At 38.2% G+C, this 13,259-nt stretch overlaps 3 long non-coding RNA genes across 10 annotated transcripts in view; 1 reads left to right on the top strand and 2 right to left on the bottom strand.

The window, feature by feature from the left end:
• The window catches only part of LOC309643390, a 2,123,356-nt gene that overhangs the window by 1,270,900 nt on the left and 839,197 nt on the right, over positions 1 to 13,259 (top strand). The gene's annotated exons all lie outside the window — the stretch shown is intronic.
• On the bottom strand, positions 348 to 12,791 carry LOC309643404. The gene is made up of 2 exons (XR_014253718.1): positions 9,571 to 12,791; positions 348 to 3,450 (listed from the first exon to the last, which is right to left on the bottom strand). It is a non-coding gene; the product is annotated as an uncharacterized lncRNA (long non-coding RNA).
• Positions 4,857 to 8,173, bottom strand: LOC309643397. The gene is made up of 2 exons (XR_014253711.1): positions 7,675 to 8,173; positions 4,857 to 7,344 (listed from the first exon to the last, which is right to left on the bottom strand). It is a non-coding gene; the product is annotated as an uncharacterized lncRNA (long non-coding RNA).

The following is a 13,259-nucleotide window of genomic DNA, read 5'->3' as shown; positions in this document are numbered from 1 at the left end:
AATATATCAGTGCTTTTCAACATATCTATGGACATCTCATCCTCAGTTTTTCCGATAAAGCTTTTGGTTAGTCTATTGTTTGTCTCAAGTGTTATCCACTGCCTCATGCATTGTGACATTAAAACAGTTGCTTGGGGACTTCCCTGGTGGTCTAGGGGGTAAGACTCCGAGCTCCCAATGCAGGGGCCCTGGGATCGATCCCTGGTCAGGGAACTAGGTCCTGCAACTAAGGAGTCCGCATGCCGCAACGAAGATCCTGAGTGGTGCAACTAAGACCCGGCACAGCCAAAATAAATAAATTAAATAAATAAATATTTAAGAAACTAAAATAAAACACTTGCCTGTAAGTGTTTTTTGACAAACACCTCACACATAGACACAGAGGCTCATACGCACTGGATAGCTCTGAGTAAGGTCGAATAAAGATAAGCCTTTTGAGTGGAGTCTTCCAGAGAGCCATCAGACAGGTCAAATACTGACAATTCTTTGGGAATGAAATTGTGAAAGAGGTCCAGCTCTGTTCTGCTCCCTCCAGTCCTGGGAATGCAGGCTGATATTTTTCAAGGTTATCAATCACTGAGCTGAGTATGGCAATGAGAATAGGGCAAGGTAAAATGCCACAAGCTTATTACTATTCTTATCAAGGTTCAGCCATTTTTCTTGAATAAATGCTTACTACAAAAGCTACAAGCCTTTGGTTAATTTCCAGAGTTTTGGAAAAGTTTTCCATAAAGTTTTGCCAAAATTCTGTTGCTTTTATCACAGGGCAAAATGTTGGAGGTCTTTACTCCACCATTTTTTTCTGCTATTAACTCCTCACTTTGTTTTAAAACTCCCAGCCAGTTCTCTCCCCATGGCTTTTTGCTCCTATTGACAGTACTAGTACATAAAGTATTTAAATGTCTTTAAATGAATATCAAAATAACATCTATATTATATATTGGTATGAGGTATAAAATGGCTTACAAAAAAAAAGGCATAGTACCTATCTTCACAGAACTTACTGTCAGATATAAATGAAATCCTGTTACTACTTCAGAGTGTTACTTGACCTAATGAGTAAATCTCTAACATCTATCTCTTTCTTTGCGAGGTTACCTTTGCCTTGTTTTATTGTTTTTGTTTTGTTTTTAATTTATTTATTTTTATTTTTGCCTGTGTAGGGTCTTCGGTGCTGTGCACGGGCTTTCTCTAGTTGCGGCGAGCGGGGGCTACTCTTCGTTGCAGTGCGCGGGCTTCTCATTGCGGTGGCTTCTCTTGTTGCGGAGCATGGGTTCTAGGCATGCGGGCTTCAGTAGTCATGGCTCGCAGGCTCTAAAGCGCAGGCTCAGTAGTTGTGGCGCACAGGCTTAGTTGCTCTGTGGCATGTGGGATCTTCCCGGACCAGGGCTGGAACCCGTGTCCTCTGCATTGGCAGGCGGATTCTTAACCACTGCGCCACGAGGGAAGTCCCTTTGTTTTTGTCTTTAAAAGAATTTTATGAGTTCAATTGTTTACTCATTCTCAACTGAGGAGAAATTATTTGGTCCAAATATCTGCAACGGTTTATGACTTGCCCTTGGCCCCAAACTCTAGTTGGATCTTTCTAGTATCTATAGAATCACAACACACTAATAGACACTATCTATCAGAACAATTCCTAGGCTTTCAGCTAGATCAGCTCTACTGGTCTAAGAAACTATTATTTTCTTCTGTCAACTCCCTCACTCTCAGAATAGATGCAGAACATGATAAATGACAACCTCAAGTATATATAGCCAACAGATCTCTTCTTGTCTAATTGATGCATTCAGTACTTTATTTATACGGACAGTATTTCTCAGGATACAGTGTACCATCCCTGAGTAGTCATTTCCTCTTCCCACTACTGTCCAATTTTTCTCAAAGTTAATGTCTCCAAAGGGAAGAGTTAGGATGTAAATGAATAGAAGTACACAGGAGGCCTCAAAAAATACTGGAACACCTGATTACACTTCTATTGGTACATTCTGTCTTCTGAACTAGGGGGCTGAAAGTGAGACTGAGATAAAAGATTTTCCTACCTACAATCAATTAAGTAAGCTTGTTTTATGTCTCGTAGCCACTAAGTGAGTTTTTAAAATCATAGCCATGCAGGTAGTGAAAATTTCTTCCAGTTCCTGGTTATAGGCTTCATAATCAATCCTAACATATGAGCATTTTGTGGTTCTTTTTTTCAGTGGCATCACAGTGGGAAATCAGGAGCAATTATATCAGGGGCTTTAACTCAGTTACCATTAGATACTAGTTGGGTCCTCTTAAAATTAACAGAAAATCTGCATAAGACCAGGGACAACTACTTTCTTTTTAATTTCTACACCTATAAAGATGTCTATTGACAAATCATGAACAATTTATATCTACACGGAACCAAGTCAACTCCTGTGGACCAATCAATATGTTATCCCAACAATCAAAACCCCGCACCATACCAACTCCGTATCCTTATAATTTTCCACAGAAAATATTTATTCAGTTCCTCCACAGGATGCTATTCATTTTCTAAATCTGCAGTTCTATTGTGGTGATCTCACAGGGATGTTGTGGGATATTTTAAAACTCTAGAGAAACAGTGATATGTAATATCTGGTGTACAGGACAAAAACTAATAGCTAAAGATAGTTTAAAGTTTCAACATTAGATACTGCTACATTCCTTTCAATGCTGCTGTCTGTATCTCTGCAGAGTTGGATTTTTGACAGTTTCTGTAACAAAAGCAATAAATGAGGGTGGTTGTGTCCAATCTCATCTCAAGGTGTGAGAAACTGTGCCCTAATAGCCACACATATCTCGTTAGCAAGTAATTATGCATATTTCTGAACAAAGTAAAATGTTTTCTTTCAAACACAAAACCAAAAATATTTTTGCTTATTAAGCTGTAAGATCAAAACGGTAAGTATTTTTATACCCTAATAACATAATAGCTTAGTATCTGAAAAAATACTTCATGTATTTATATGCTGCTGATGATTTATATCCCCACGATGATGAGAAAAGAAATCACCCAAACACTAAGGTGACTGTGAACAGAGAAAACTTGGAAACCTTTGTCCTAGATGGAGTCCACTAACCCAAACAAGTAACTGTTCATACAATTTTCTTCAAATATTTATCAAATGTTTGAGTGTACACAATACATCTGACCAAATAACTCACCTATCTGAACCAGAGACTGTGTCATGAAAATCTCCATGTTTCACTTAAAGATTAAATAGCACTGAGCTTTCATATGTCATCCAGAATTAAACAGCCAATCCACAAATAAAATTTCAAAAAGTAAAATTTTGAATAATTTCTGCATAATACCTGAGTGTGAGCTCTCAATGGTGGTGTCTGACTTGGAATCCAGAGATGAAGGAATTTGTCTTAATTGGGGAACATAGTACATCTTTGTACTACCAGAAGGCTTATATGGCAACAGTAAAGGCTGGCCTAAGGACATAAAGATCAGAATAATTAATAAGAAAACATTTATTAATTAACTGAACAAATATTAAGTACCTTTAATGTGCCAAGCAGTGGTCAAGATTCTTGGAATGTATCAGTAAACTAGCATTCTAGAAGAGGGAGATAGACAGTAAACAATTAGCATACTAAATAAGTAAATCATCTAGTGTTTTTATAAATTATTAGTGACATAAAAAATTAGAAAATACTGGGACTTCCCTGGTGGTGCAGTGGGTTAAGAATCTGCCTGCCAATGCAGGGGACAGGGGTTCGATACCTGGTCTGGGAAGATCTCACATGCTGTGGAGCAACTAAGCCTGTGCACCACAACTACTGAGCCTGCGTGCCACAACTACCAAAGCCCGCCCGCCCTAGAGCCCGAGCGCCACAACTACTGAGCCCATGTGCCACAACTACTGAAGCCCACGTGCTCTAGGGCCCTTGTGCTGCGAGTACTGAGCCCTCGTGCTGCAACTACTGAAACCTGTGCGCCTAGAGCCCGCGCTCTGCAACAGGAGAAGCCACCACAATAAGAAACCCATGCAGCACAACGAAGAGTAGCCCCTACTCACCACAGCTAGGGAAAGCCCGTGTGCAGCAACAAAGACCCAAAACAGCCACTCCCCCCCCAAAAAAATTAGAAAATGCTGAGGAAGATTAGAAGTATTTGGGAAATTGCAGCAGGATGCAGTTTAAATAGAGTGGTAAGGGTAGGATTCATTGAGAAGACGACTTCTTAGCAATCTATTCCATATTTAGATGGCTCTAACTAAGAAACACTTTATCTTCTATTGAACCCAAACCTGGTCGTTGTTAACCCCTACTACTGATCTTTGAAGATTCTCCCTCCAGAGTCATAGAAAGTAAATCTAATTCTCTTCTATGTGGCAGATTTTCAAAATAAGTTTTCCATTATAAAAGTATAAATTCTCAATATTAAAAAAATACACAGAAATAAAAAAGACAAAGTCTTACCACTCAAAGATAACTATTATTAATATTTTAATGTATTTCTACAGGTCTTTCCTCTGTATTGCTTATTTGTTTACATAGTTGTGTATAGTATGTATAATGTGGAATTCAGTTTTTCTACTTTACATTGATAATAAAATATTCATTTTATTTCCTATCTTCACATTTTTTATCATTCTACTACACATTAAGTGTTTTTAACCCTTCTCATAATGTTAAAAATTTAGGCTGGATTAAATTTTCAATAATAAAGAATTCTGTAATAAAGACTTCCTGTTCATAGCATACCCATTCTCCCCTGCTGCCCCATTTCACATAAGTTTCCTGATTTCAGAGTGAAAAATTATGTCATTTATAAAGTTTCGTTTTTTTAAATACTAACTGCTAAAATTCTTTCTAAAATGTCTGTGACATGGTAGTAATTTGATTATTATAGAAGATGAAATCTTTTTCTTCTTCTTATTTTTTTGCTTCATTGGGTCTTCATTGCTGCACGCGGGCTTTCTCTAGTTGCGGTGTGGGGGGCTACTCTTCGTTGTGGTGCGCGAGCTTCTCACTCTTCTCACTGCAGTGGCTTCTCTTGTTGTGGAGCACAGGCTCTAGGCATGCAGGCTTCAGTAGTTGTGGAGCATGGGCTCAGTAGTTGTGGCTCGCGGGCTCTAGAGCACAGGCTCAGTAGTTGTGGAGCACGGGCTTAGTTGCTCTGCGGCATGTGGGATCTTCCCGGACCAGGGCTCGAACCCGTGTCCCCTGCACTGGCAGGTGGATTCTTAACCACTGCGCCACCAGGGCAGTCCCTGAAATCTTTTTCTATACACTTGTTTTTCTTTCATGATGTGGTAGAAACTCTGTCTCTGTAACAGCATTTTGATATTTAGCTGGGTACATACTGCTCATCTGTACACTGTATTTCCCAATCTCCCTTGCAGACATGTATGGACATATGACTGAGTCTGGGCCCATAGGTCAAGGGTGAGAATAATGTCTGCAACTTCCAGGCATCCCATGAAAACACTCCACTGGCTGCTGCTAAAATTTATCCTCCCCATTACTCTTCTTTTCCAGTATTTTCTTTATTATTCTTCCTGAAAAAACTTAAGATCAATTAAACAAGTTCAAAAGAACAATTCCATTAGAATTTTGAGTAGAATTACATTAGAGTTTAAATTCATTTGGGAATAAATGACATCTTTAAATATTCAATTTTCCCATTCAGAAATATCCCATCCCTCCTTTTAGTCTACTGTCCTTTTCTATGCCTACACAAAGGATTAGTATTGCCATCACATGAGCCCTATAAAATTCTTGTTTAGGTTACTCCTCAGTATTCATGGGGTTGTACTGCTCATTCAAATAGAATTTTGTAGATAGCTACCACTTCTCCTGATTAAACACAACAGCTTCTTCAGTTTATCCTTATGGACCATGGTCTTCTCTTGCATCCTGTAATCACCTCTAGATGGACTCCTAGTTGCCCATGTCTAGTTTATAAAAATCAAAATACTCTAGACAGAGTCTGATAGTCCCAGAGTAGAATGAGATCTCCTTCATTCTGGATGCAATAACAACTTATAAACTACTTAGAATTGTGTTACCATCCTTGGCCACTCCATGATTCTGATGATTTGACATGGAATCCATATTACTAGTACCCTGCTTCCAACCAAGGAACTGACTTCATAGTGAAGGAAATGAGACAAAAGGCTGACGCCTAAAGGGAGTCACTGTTCTCCTCACAAGCCTGATCACCCACAGCTATGGTAAACTCAAGAACAAAAAAGCGAGTGAACAATTTACTGATAACTGTCATGGCACAAGCTGGGAGGCATCACTTTCTGAGGCTGGAATGCTAGCTTACTGAATACGGCATGTGCTCAGAACCACATGTGGCACTTGCCTATCCCACAGACAGAATGCATGTATTTAGGAACAAAGGCAGAAGCCTTTAAAATCTTTTGCTTTCTATCTCTGTGACTCTGCTTTGTTTGATGGAAGATCTTAGAAATAAGGGAGGGGCACTTCTACCGGGAGACAGGAGCCATCTAGTCATTTTACATTCTTTATGTCACTGAAACAATACAGGGAATAGGATGCCATAGTGTTGACTAAAACTACAATTGACCTTAACTATCAGGGAGAAATAAGGTTACCTTAAAAGAAGAAAGTCAGTAGGAGTATGGCTTACACCTAGGGGACCACTTTACCAAGCCTGGTCATAGAAATTAACAAAAAATTACCTTAAACCTATGCAGGGCTAGCAAAGCCTTAGACTACTTAGGAACACTTGTACCAACCTATCAGGCAAAACCCCAGCCAATGAGAACCTGGCTGAATTCAAGGAGAATGAAGAAATGTATAGAGGCTGGAAGAATTTAAATAACAGGAAAAATAGGTTGTAGCCTCTACTTCTCTTTGGACGTTGCTGTAGTCATTATTGTTAGGATATTGACTTAGTAGTTTTCTTCCTCCACCAGTGTATATAAAGCTTGGTGGTGATGGTTAAATTTACCATTTAGTTCAAAGTTTGCAGAAAATGGACAACAACAATTGGGCAGAATTACAATGGACCCAGAGCAAGAATGGTTACCATGTGGAGATGGAGAATTCAGAGGCAAGATAAGTGGCTTTTTGAAATTCTCAACAACTTTATGTTTGGATGCAGAAGTCTTAAAGTTACTTTGGACTGCCTATCTCTGGGGGAAGAAGCGACTATTCAGCAAATAATGGTTGTTCCTGGGAGAGAAAGAAAGGACTGGAGAAGGGTAAAGAAGAAAGTCCAACCATAAAATTTATTTCTTCAAAAAACTTGCAAATGGAACTAAATATAAACATATAGCATATTACTCTTAATTTGTTAATTCAGAGCAGTGGACACATAGTCATAAATTCAACATGCTATTCTGTATACTTTTTTTTTTTTTTAAAGCAATTCCTTTATTTTTATTATTTATTTATTTATTTTTGGCTGTGTTGGGTCTTCGTTTCTGTGCAAGGGCTTTCTCTAGTTGCGGCAAGCGGGGGCCACTCTTCATCGCGGTGCGCGGGCCTCTCGCTATCGCGGCCTCTCCTGTTGCAGAGCACAAGCTCCAGACACGCAGGCTCAGTATTTGTGGCTCACGGGCCTAGTTGCTCTGCGGCATGTGGGATCTTCCCAGACCAGGGCTCGAACCCGTGTCCCCTGCATTGGCAGGCGGATTCTCAAGCACTGCGCCACCAGGGAAGCCCTATTCTGTATACTTTTAAAATATTTTTTAAAATTTTACTTCTGAATCCACAGAGTTAAAAATATTTTATTATTAAACCAAATAATATTTCTCTTTTAAAGGAGTCCTTTCTACCAAGTACCTGTATGTAAAGGTAAGACCATGAACTGTGGGCTCTCTATAGACTGATCCATTTGATGTCAGAAGAGGTATAAAATACACTTTCACAGTTGGATTTCCTCTCCTGTGCTCTTCCACCAACATGAAAACAGCATAGCCCAGAGTAGCCTGGGTTTCAGTACAAGGCATGTGGAACAGACCCAAACCGTTTTTGCATCCTGATGCCAAACTCCAACGGACTCATAAGCCCATGAGTGAGGAAAGCAAATGTCTGTTGTTATAAAGCACTGAGATTTTCGAGGTTCTTATACAGTATCACGGTGGCAATAGGTAACTGACACATTAAAGGTGTTCTGTGTGATATTGATTAGACTATACATTTGGGGGGCATAATTTTATTTCACAATAAAAGTGTATAAGAAATATAACCATCTCGGGCTGCCCTGATAGCTCAGTGGTTAAGAATCCGCCTGCCAATGCAGGGGACACGGGTGCCAGCCCTGGTCCGGGAAGATCCCACATGCCGCGGAGCAACTAAGCCCATGTGCCACAACTACTGAGCCTGCGCTCTAGAGCCCGCGAGCCACAACTACTGAGCCCATGCACCACAACTACCGAAGCCCACGTGCCTAGAGCCCGTGCTCCACCACAAGAGAAGCCACCGCAATGAGAAGCCCGTGCACCGCAATGAAGAGTAGCCCCCGCTCGCCGCAACTAGAGAAAGGCTGCACGCAGCGATGAAGACCCGACACAGCCAAAATAAAATAAATAAAATAAAAAAAAAAGAAAAGAAATATAACCATTTCAACATATAAATGTATTTATTCAAATTAAATTCAGTGCAATTTAAATGTGGAACTAAGCAATTTTCTTTATACATTTAGGCATATTCCATTTATACCTACAGACAGATAAACTTTTTGCACAAGTAGGAACACTTAAAATCTATTTTGAATAGATTTGTACAAACTGTTGAATACTTTAAAATTAGTAATTGAAAGTTCCCACCCTCATTTGGAGGTAGAATGGGAACTTAACTTTCCAGTTACTGGTCTGAAAAAGAAAATAACTTGCTATAATTTTGAATGTTATATAGTGTAAGCACTATAAAAATATCACTGTCATGATAGCATAGGAACACTCTAAATGTTGTAGACCTTATGGTAGAAATTGCTAGCTGTTCACCAAAACTCATTTCTTTTTCATCCTGGAAAGCACAGCTAAACTATTCCTAGTCAGTGGAAAGTGATGTGGGCCACACCTAGGCCTAGACCATAAAAGCCTCCCAACATGTGCTCCTCCATGCTTTTCGTCCCTTCCAGTTGACTATGATGATGAATCCAAGGTTCCATGTTTTAAAGAAAGCAGAGTCACAGTCAACCTGGGTCCCTGCTCAACGTTTCTTGAGCAAGAAATAGACTGGTATTGTGTTTGCTATCTGTTCACTGTCTCATGCAAAACAATAGTAAAAGAAACAATGCCAAATAATTATCTACCTCCCTAAAATTGAACCTCTATAGTTTTTATGTTTTCATGAACTACTTGCATTCTTATGACAAGTATTATGAGTTGAAAATACGTCAGCCACAAGTAGCATGAGTTTCACATAGGTTGTTAACTTCACTAGAAATTGAAGTAAAAACATAATAAATTATATTCTCTTCATAGCTATGTAAATAAAAGATGTTATCATCATGTACAACCTAATGCTTAAAATTAAAATTAGGTTTTCTAACTAGAAAGACCCAATCAAGAAATTTATTGGTTAATGACACACAAAAGTTGGTAATGTGACCTAAAATTCTCTTACCATCTGTGCCATGAAGAACAGTAATCTGTTGGACTGAAGATGATGAAGCAAACTTGACAGGAACTTTGCCCAACTTCTGTGTACTGAGCTCTGGAATATCATGTCCACGATCTTCAGCATTACCAAAAATCTCAGATGAAAACATGGCTTTTCCTGGACTCTCTGTTGTTATCTGAGTGACTGCATCAGATGATAATTTTCCAGAGACGGGAGAAAACGGGGTCTTAATCTCCTTTGGTGATCTGAACAAAAAAGGGAAAGCACACAGCAGGTCATATCCTTGGCTTATCAAATACTGTAATTTCTTTCCAAATGTGGCTTCAATATTTTTTGGAGACACATCCAACTCCAATGGTTAAGTTATTTCTGCAGTACCCTTTGCTTTTTTACATACTTATTACAGGGTGATCATGCATGAGTTTACTTTTACTTATTTTAAAATCTACTTTTATTTTGGATTTAGAATGCTATTATATAAGGAAAGGGTACTTTTCAGTTGAAGTGGAAAGATATCCATTACAAAATAATTACTGGAAGTCCACTATAAATTAGGGGACTATGCTAAACGCATAGAGTGTACAAAAATAAAAAAGAAACAGAGCCTTTCCTCAAAGAGTTTATATGTCAGTGGGGGAACCAGAGGTTTTTAAGGTTGTAATTATGTATATAGATGATAAAGAATCCATATTAAAACATAATGGAGTAAATAAATGAGTGTATAAATAAATAAATAATAGGAGGGAGGGAGAAGACAAATCTTGCCAACAGAAGAATTCCATATGTAGGTAACCTCCCCCCCGCCACCCCCCCCCCCCCCCGCCGGCATCCATCTCCTCCCCAAGGAGGTGGAGGTGAAGCTTAATCTTCCCCTTAAGTCCAGTCCTGGGCTGGCCTTAATGATTGAATTCCAAAGAGAGTATAAAATGGGAGAAAAAGTAACTTTACAGTGGAGAAACCAAGCAAACACCATGTTATGCAAGTGATGATGTTTCACATCACCAGTGATGTCACGGAGACACTACATACTCTCTGTTATGATGTGATGAGACGGTTACTTCGCTTCTGTGGTATTCTTTGTCAAAACCTATAACTCCAGTCTAATCATGAGAAAAACATCAGCCAAACCCAGACTGAGGACAATTCTACAAAATATCAGACAAATATTCCTCAAGACTGTCAAAATCATAAAAAACAAGGAAGGAATGAGGAACTGTCATAGACCAGAGAAGACTAAGGAGACATGACAACTAACTAAGTGGAATGTGATATACTGGATTGGGTCCTAGAACAGAAAAAGGTCATTAACAGGAAAACTGGTGAAATCCAAAAAAAGTCTTAAGTTTAGTTAATAGTAATGTATAAATGTTGGCTTTTTAATTTTGAAAAATATAGTATGGTAGTATAAGATGTTAGCAATAGGAAAAACTGGGAGAGAGGTAAAGGGAACTCTGTTTGTATCTTTTCTGCAGATTTGAAACTATTTGAAAATAAAAAAGGTCATTTTTAAAAAATGGAGTAATACTGTATTGTATTATATCACAGAAGAAGAAGACCTTTTAAAAGGTCTTTTAAATCTCTACCCTCTATATACTATTCACTAATTAAAAGGACAATTATGAGAAAAGAAAATAGGCCCATCTCCTTTATGTATACAGAAGCAAAAATCATACACAAAATGTTAGACAATCAAATGTAGAGTGTGTGAGTGAGTGAATGTGTGTGTGTGTGTGTGAATTCCTACCAAGTTGTTTTACTCCAGAAATGCAAGGTGAGTTAACATTCAAATATCAATAAATGTCATGCACCACATGAATAAAATAAAGGAGAAAATGTATATGATCATATCAGTATAGTCAGATAAAGCATTTGATAAAATTCAATAATTATGTATGATTAAAAACTCATAGCAAAGGGAAACTACAAAAAACTTTAGAGCCACCATCCTATTTATAGTGAAATGTGGAGAATGTCCACTGTAAGATTAGGAACAAAATAAGAATGCCAACTCTTACCTTTTCTATTCAACCTGTTAGTAAAAGTATTAAATGGCATTAGCAGTAAGGCAGGAAAAAGAAATCAGAAATATAAGGCTAAGAAAGGAAGAAATAATACTGTCACTTTCCATATTTGATATAATTAAGGATACAGAAAATCCAAAACCATCTACAGATAACTTATTAGAATATCAGTTAGTTTTTAGAAGAGTTGCCAGATAAGAGACCAAACATTAAAAAATTCCACTAACATTTTTCTGTGTCTGAAAAGTTATAAAATTAAAAACTAAAAAATATGCCATCTACATTATCATCAAAACATCATATACCTAATAATAAGTGTAATAAAAAATGTAAGAACCCTGAACAGAAAACTATTAATATATCATAGAGAGAAATTAAAGGTGATCTAAATAGGATTTCTACTTTGAGGCAGGATATATAGGCATACCTCACTTTATTGCACTTCACTTTATTGTACCTTGCAGATAATGCTTTTTTTTTTTTTTTTTTTTTTTTTGTAACAAATTGAAGGTTTGTGGCAACCCTGTGTCAAGCAGCTCTACTGGTGGTGCCATTTTTTCCAACAGCATTTGCTCACTTCGTGTCTCTATGTCATGTTTTGGTAAGTCTCACAATATTTCAAACTTTTTCACTATTATACTTGTTACATGATCTGTGATCAGTGATCTTTGATGTTACTATTGCAAAAAGATTACAGCTTGCTGAAGGCTCAGATGATGGGTAGCATTCTTAAAGTCTGCTTTCAAATTAAGATATGTACTTTTTTTAGACATAATGCTATTGCACACTTAATAGACTACAGTATAGCATAAACATAACTTTTACATGCACTGGGAAACCAAACAACTCGTGTGACTTGCTTTCTTATGATATTCTCCTTATTGTGGTGTCTGGGACCAAAGCCATATCTCCATAATAATATGCCTGCACTAGGTAGGCACAGGCCATCACTCCTGCTGCAACGAGCAAACAAACTTGAATAAAGGATCATCGAGCTAAGGAAGCAATCAAGAAACAATATCAACTAGTATGCTAGAGAGGGACATTTAGAGATTTGGAGCAGGGGTTTGGTGTAGGGAGACATACTCCACTGGAAAAGAGAAATCACCATACCTTTTGATGAACTCATTTGCTGGCATGATGGAGTGAAATCTAGCAGAATGTCAAGCCGATTTCCCCCACAGGACATTTCCTTAGTGTCAGGGTGGTACAGGATGATGGGGGACTGAGCCAAGAAAGCAGAGTGAAATTTCCTGCACAGTCATGGCACGAACAAACCAAATCCCGCTAGATAAAGGGGCCTGTGACAATCATTAGGTCTCCTCTTCAAGACATTTGCCAGTTTTTGAACCTATAGAAAGCAGGAAGCTTAAATACCTAATGCCTGAGGGAGAGAACTTTCCAAAGTGAGGAATCAGAGACCTACCAGACTCACAGTAAAAACCCAGAAGTGCCATCCCCAAGAAGGGGGCTGAGTCAGAAAAAGTGAAATCATCTGCAATGTTTCAGTGTTTATGAGACAAATTTTCATTGAGAAAGTGTAACGGTAACAAATACATAGCTGGTCTCTCCTTACATTTGCCATACTCTGAAGCTGTGAGAACTGAGAGCCTAAAGAGCTGAATTCAAACATCTGAAAGACTGAAGTCAATAACTGACTGTATTTATTGA

Source organism: Balaenoptera physalus, assembly GCF_965194825.1.
Source record: "Balaenoptera physalus genome assembly, chromosome: 15".
Classification (NCBI taxonomy): domain Eukaryota; kingdom Metazoa; phylum Chordata; class Mammalia; order Artiodactyla; family Balaenopteridae; genus Balaenoptera; species Balaenoptera physalus.
The sequence above is the reverse complement of the archived record's forward strand: the minus strand, read 5'-3'. Positions and strand labels throughout refer to the sequence as shown.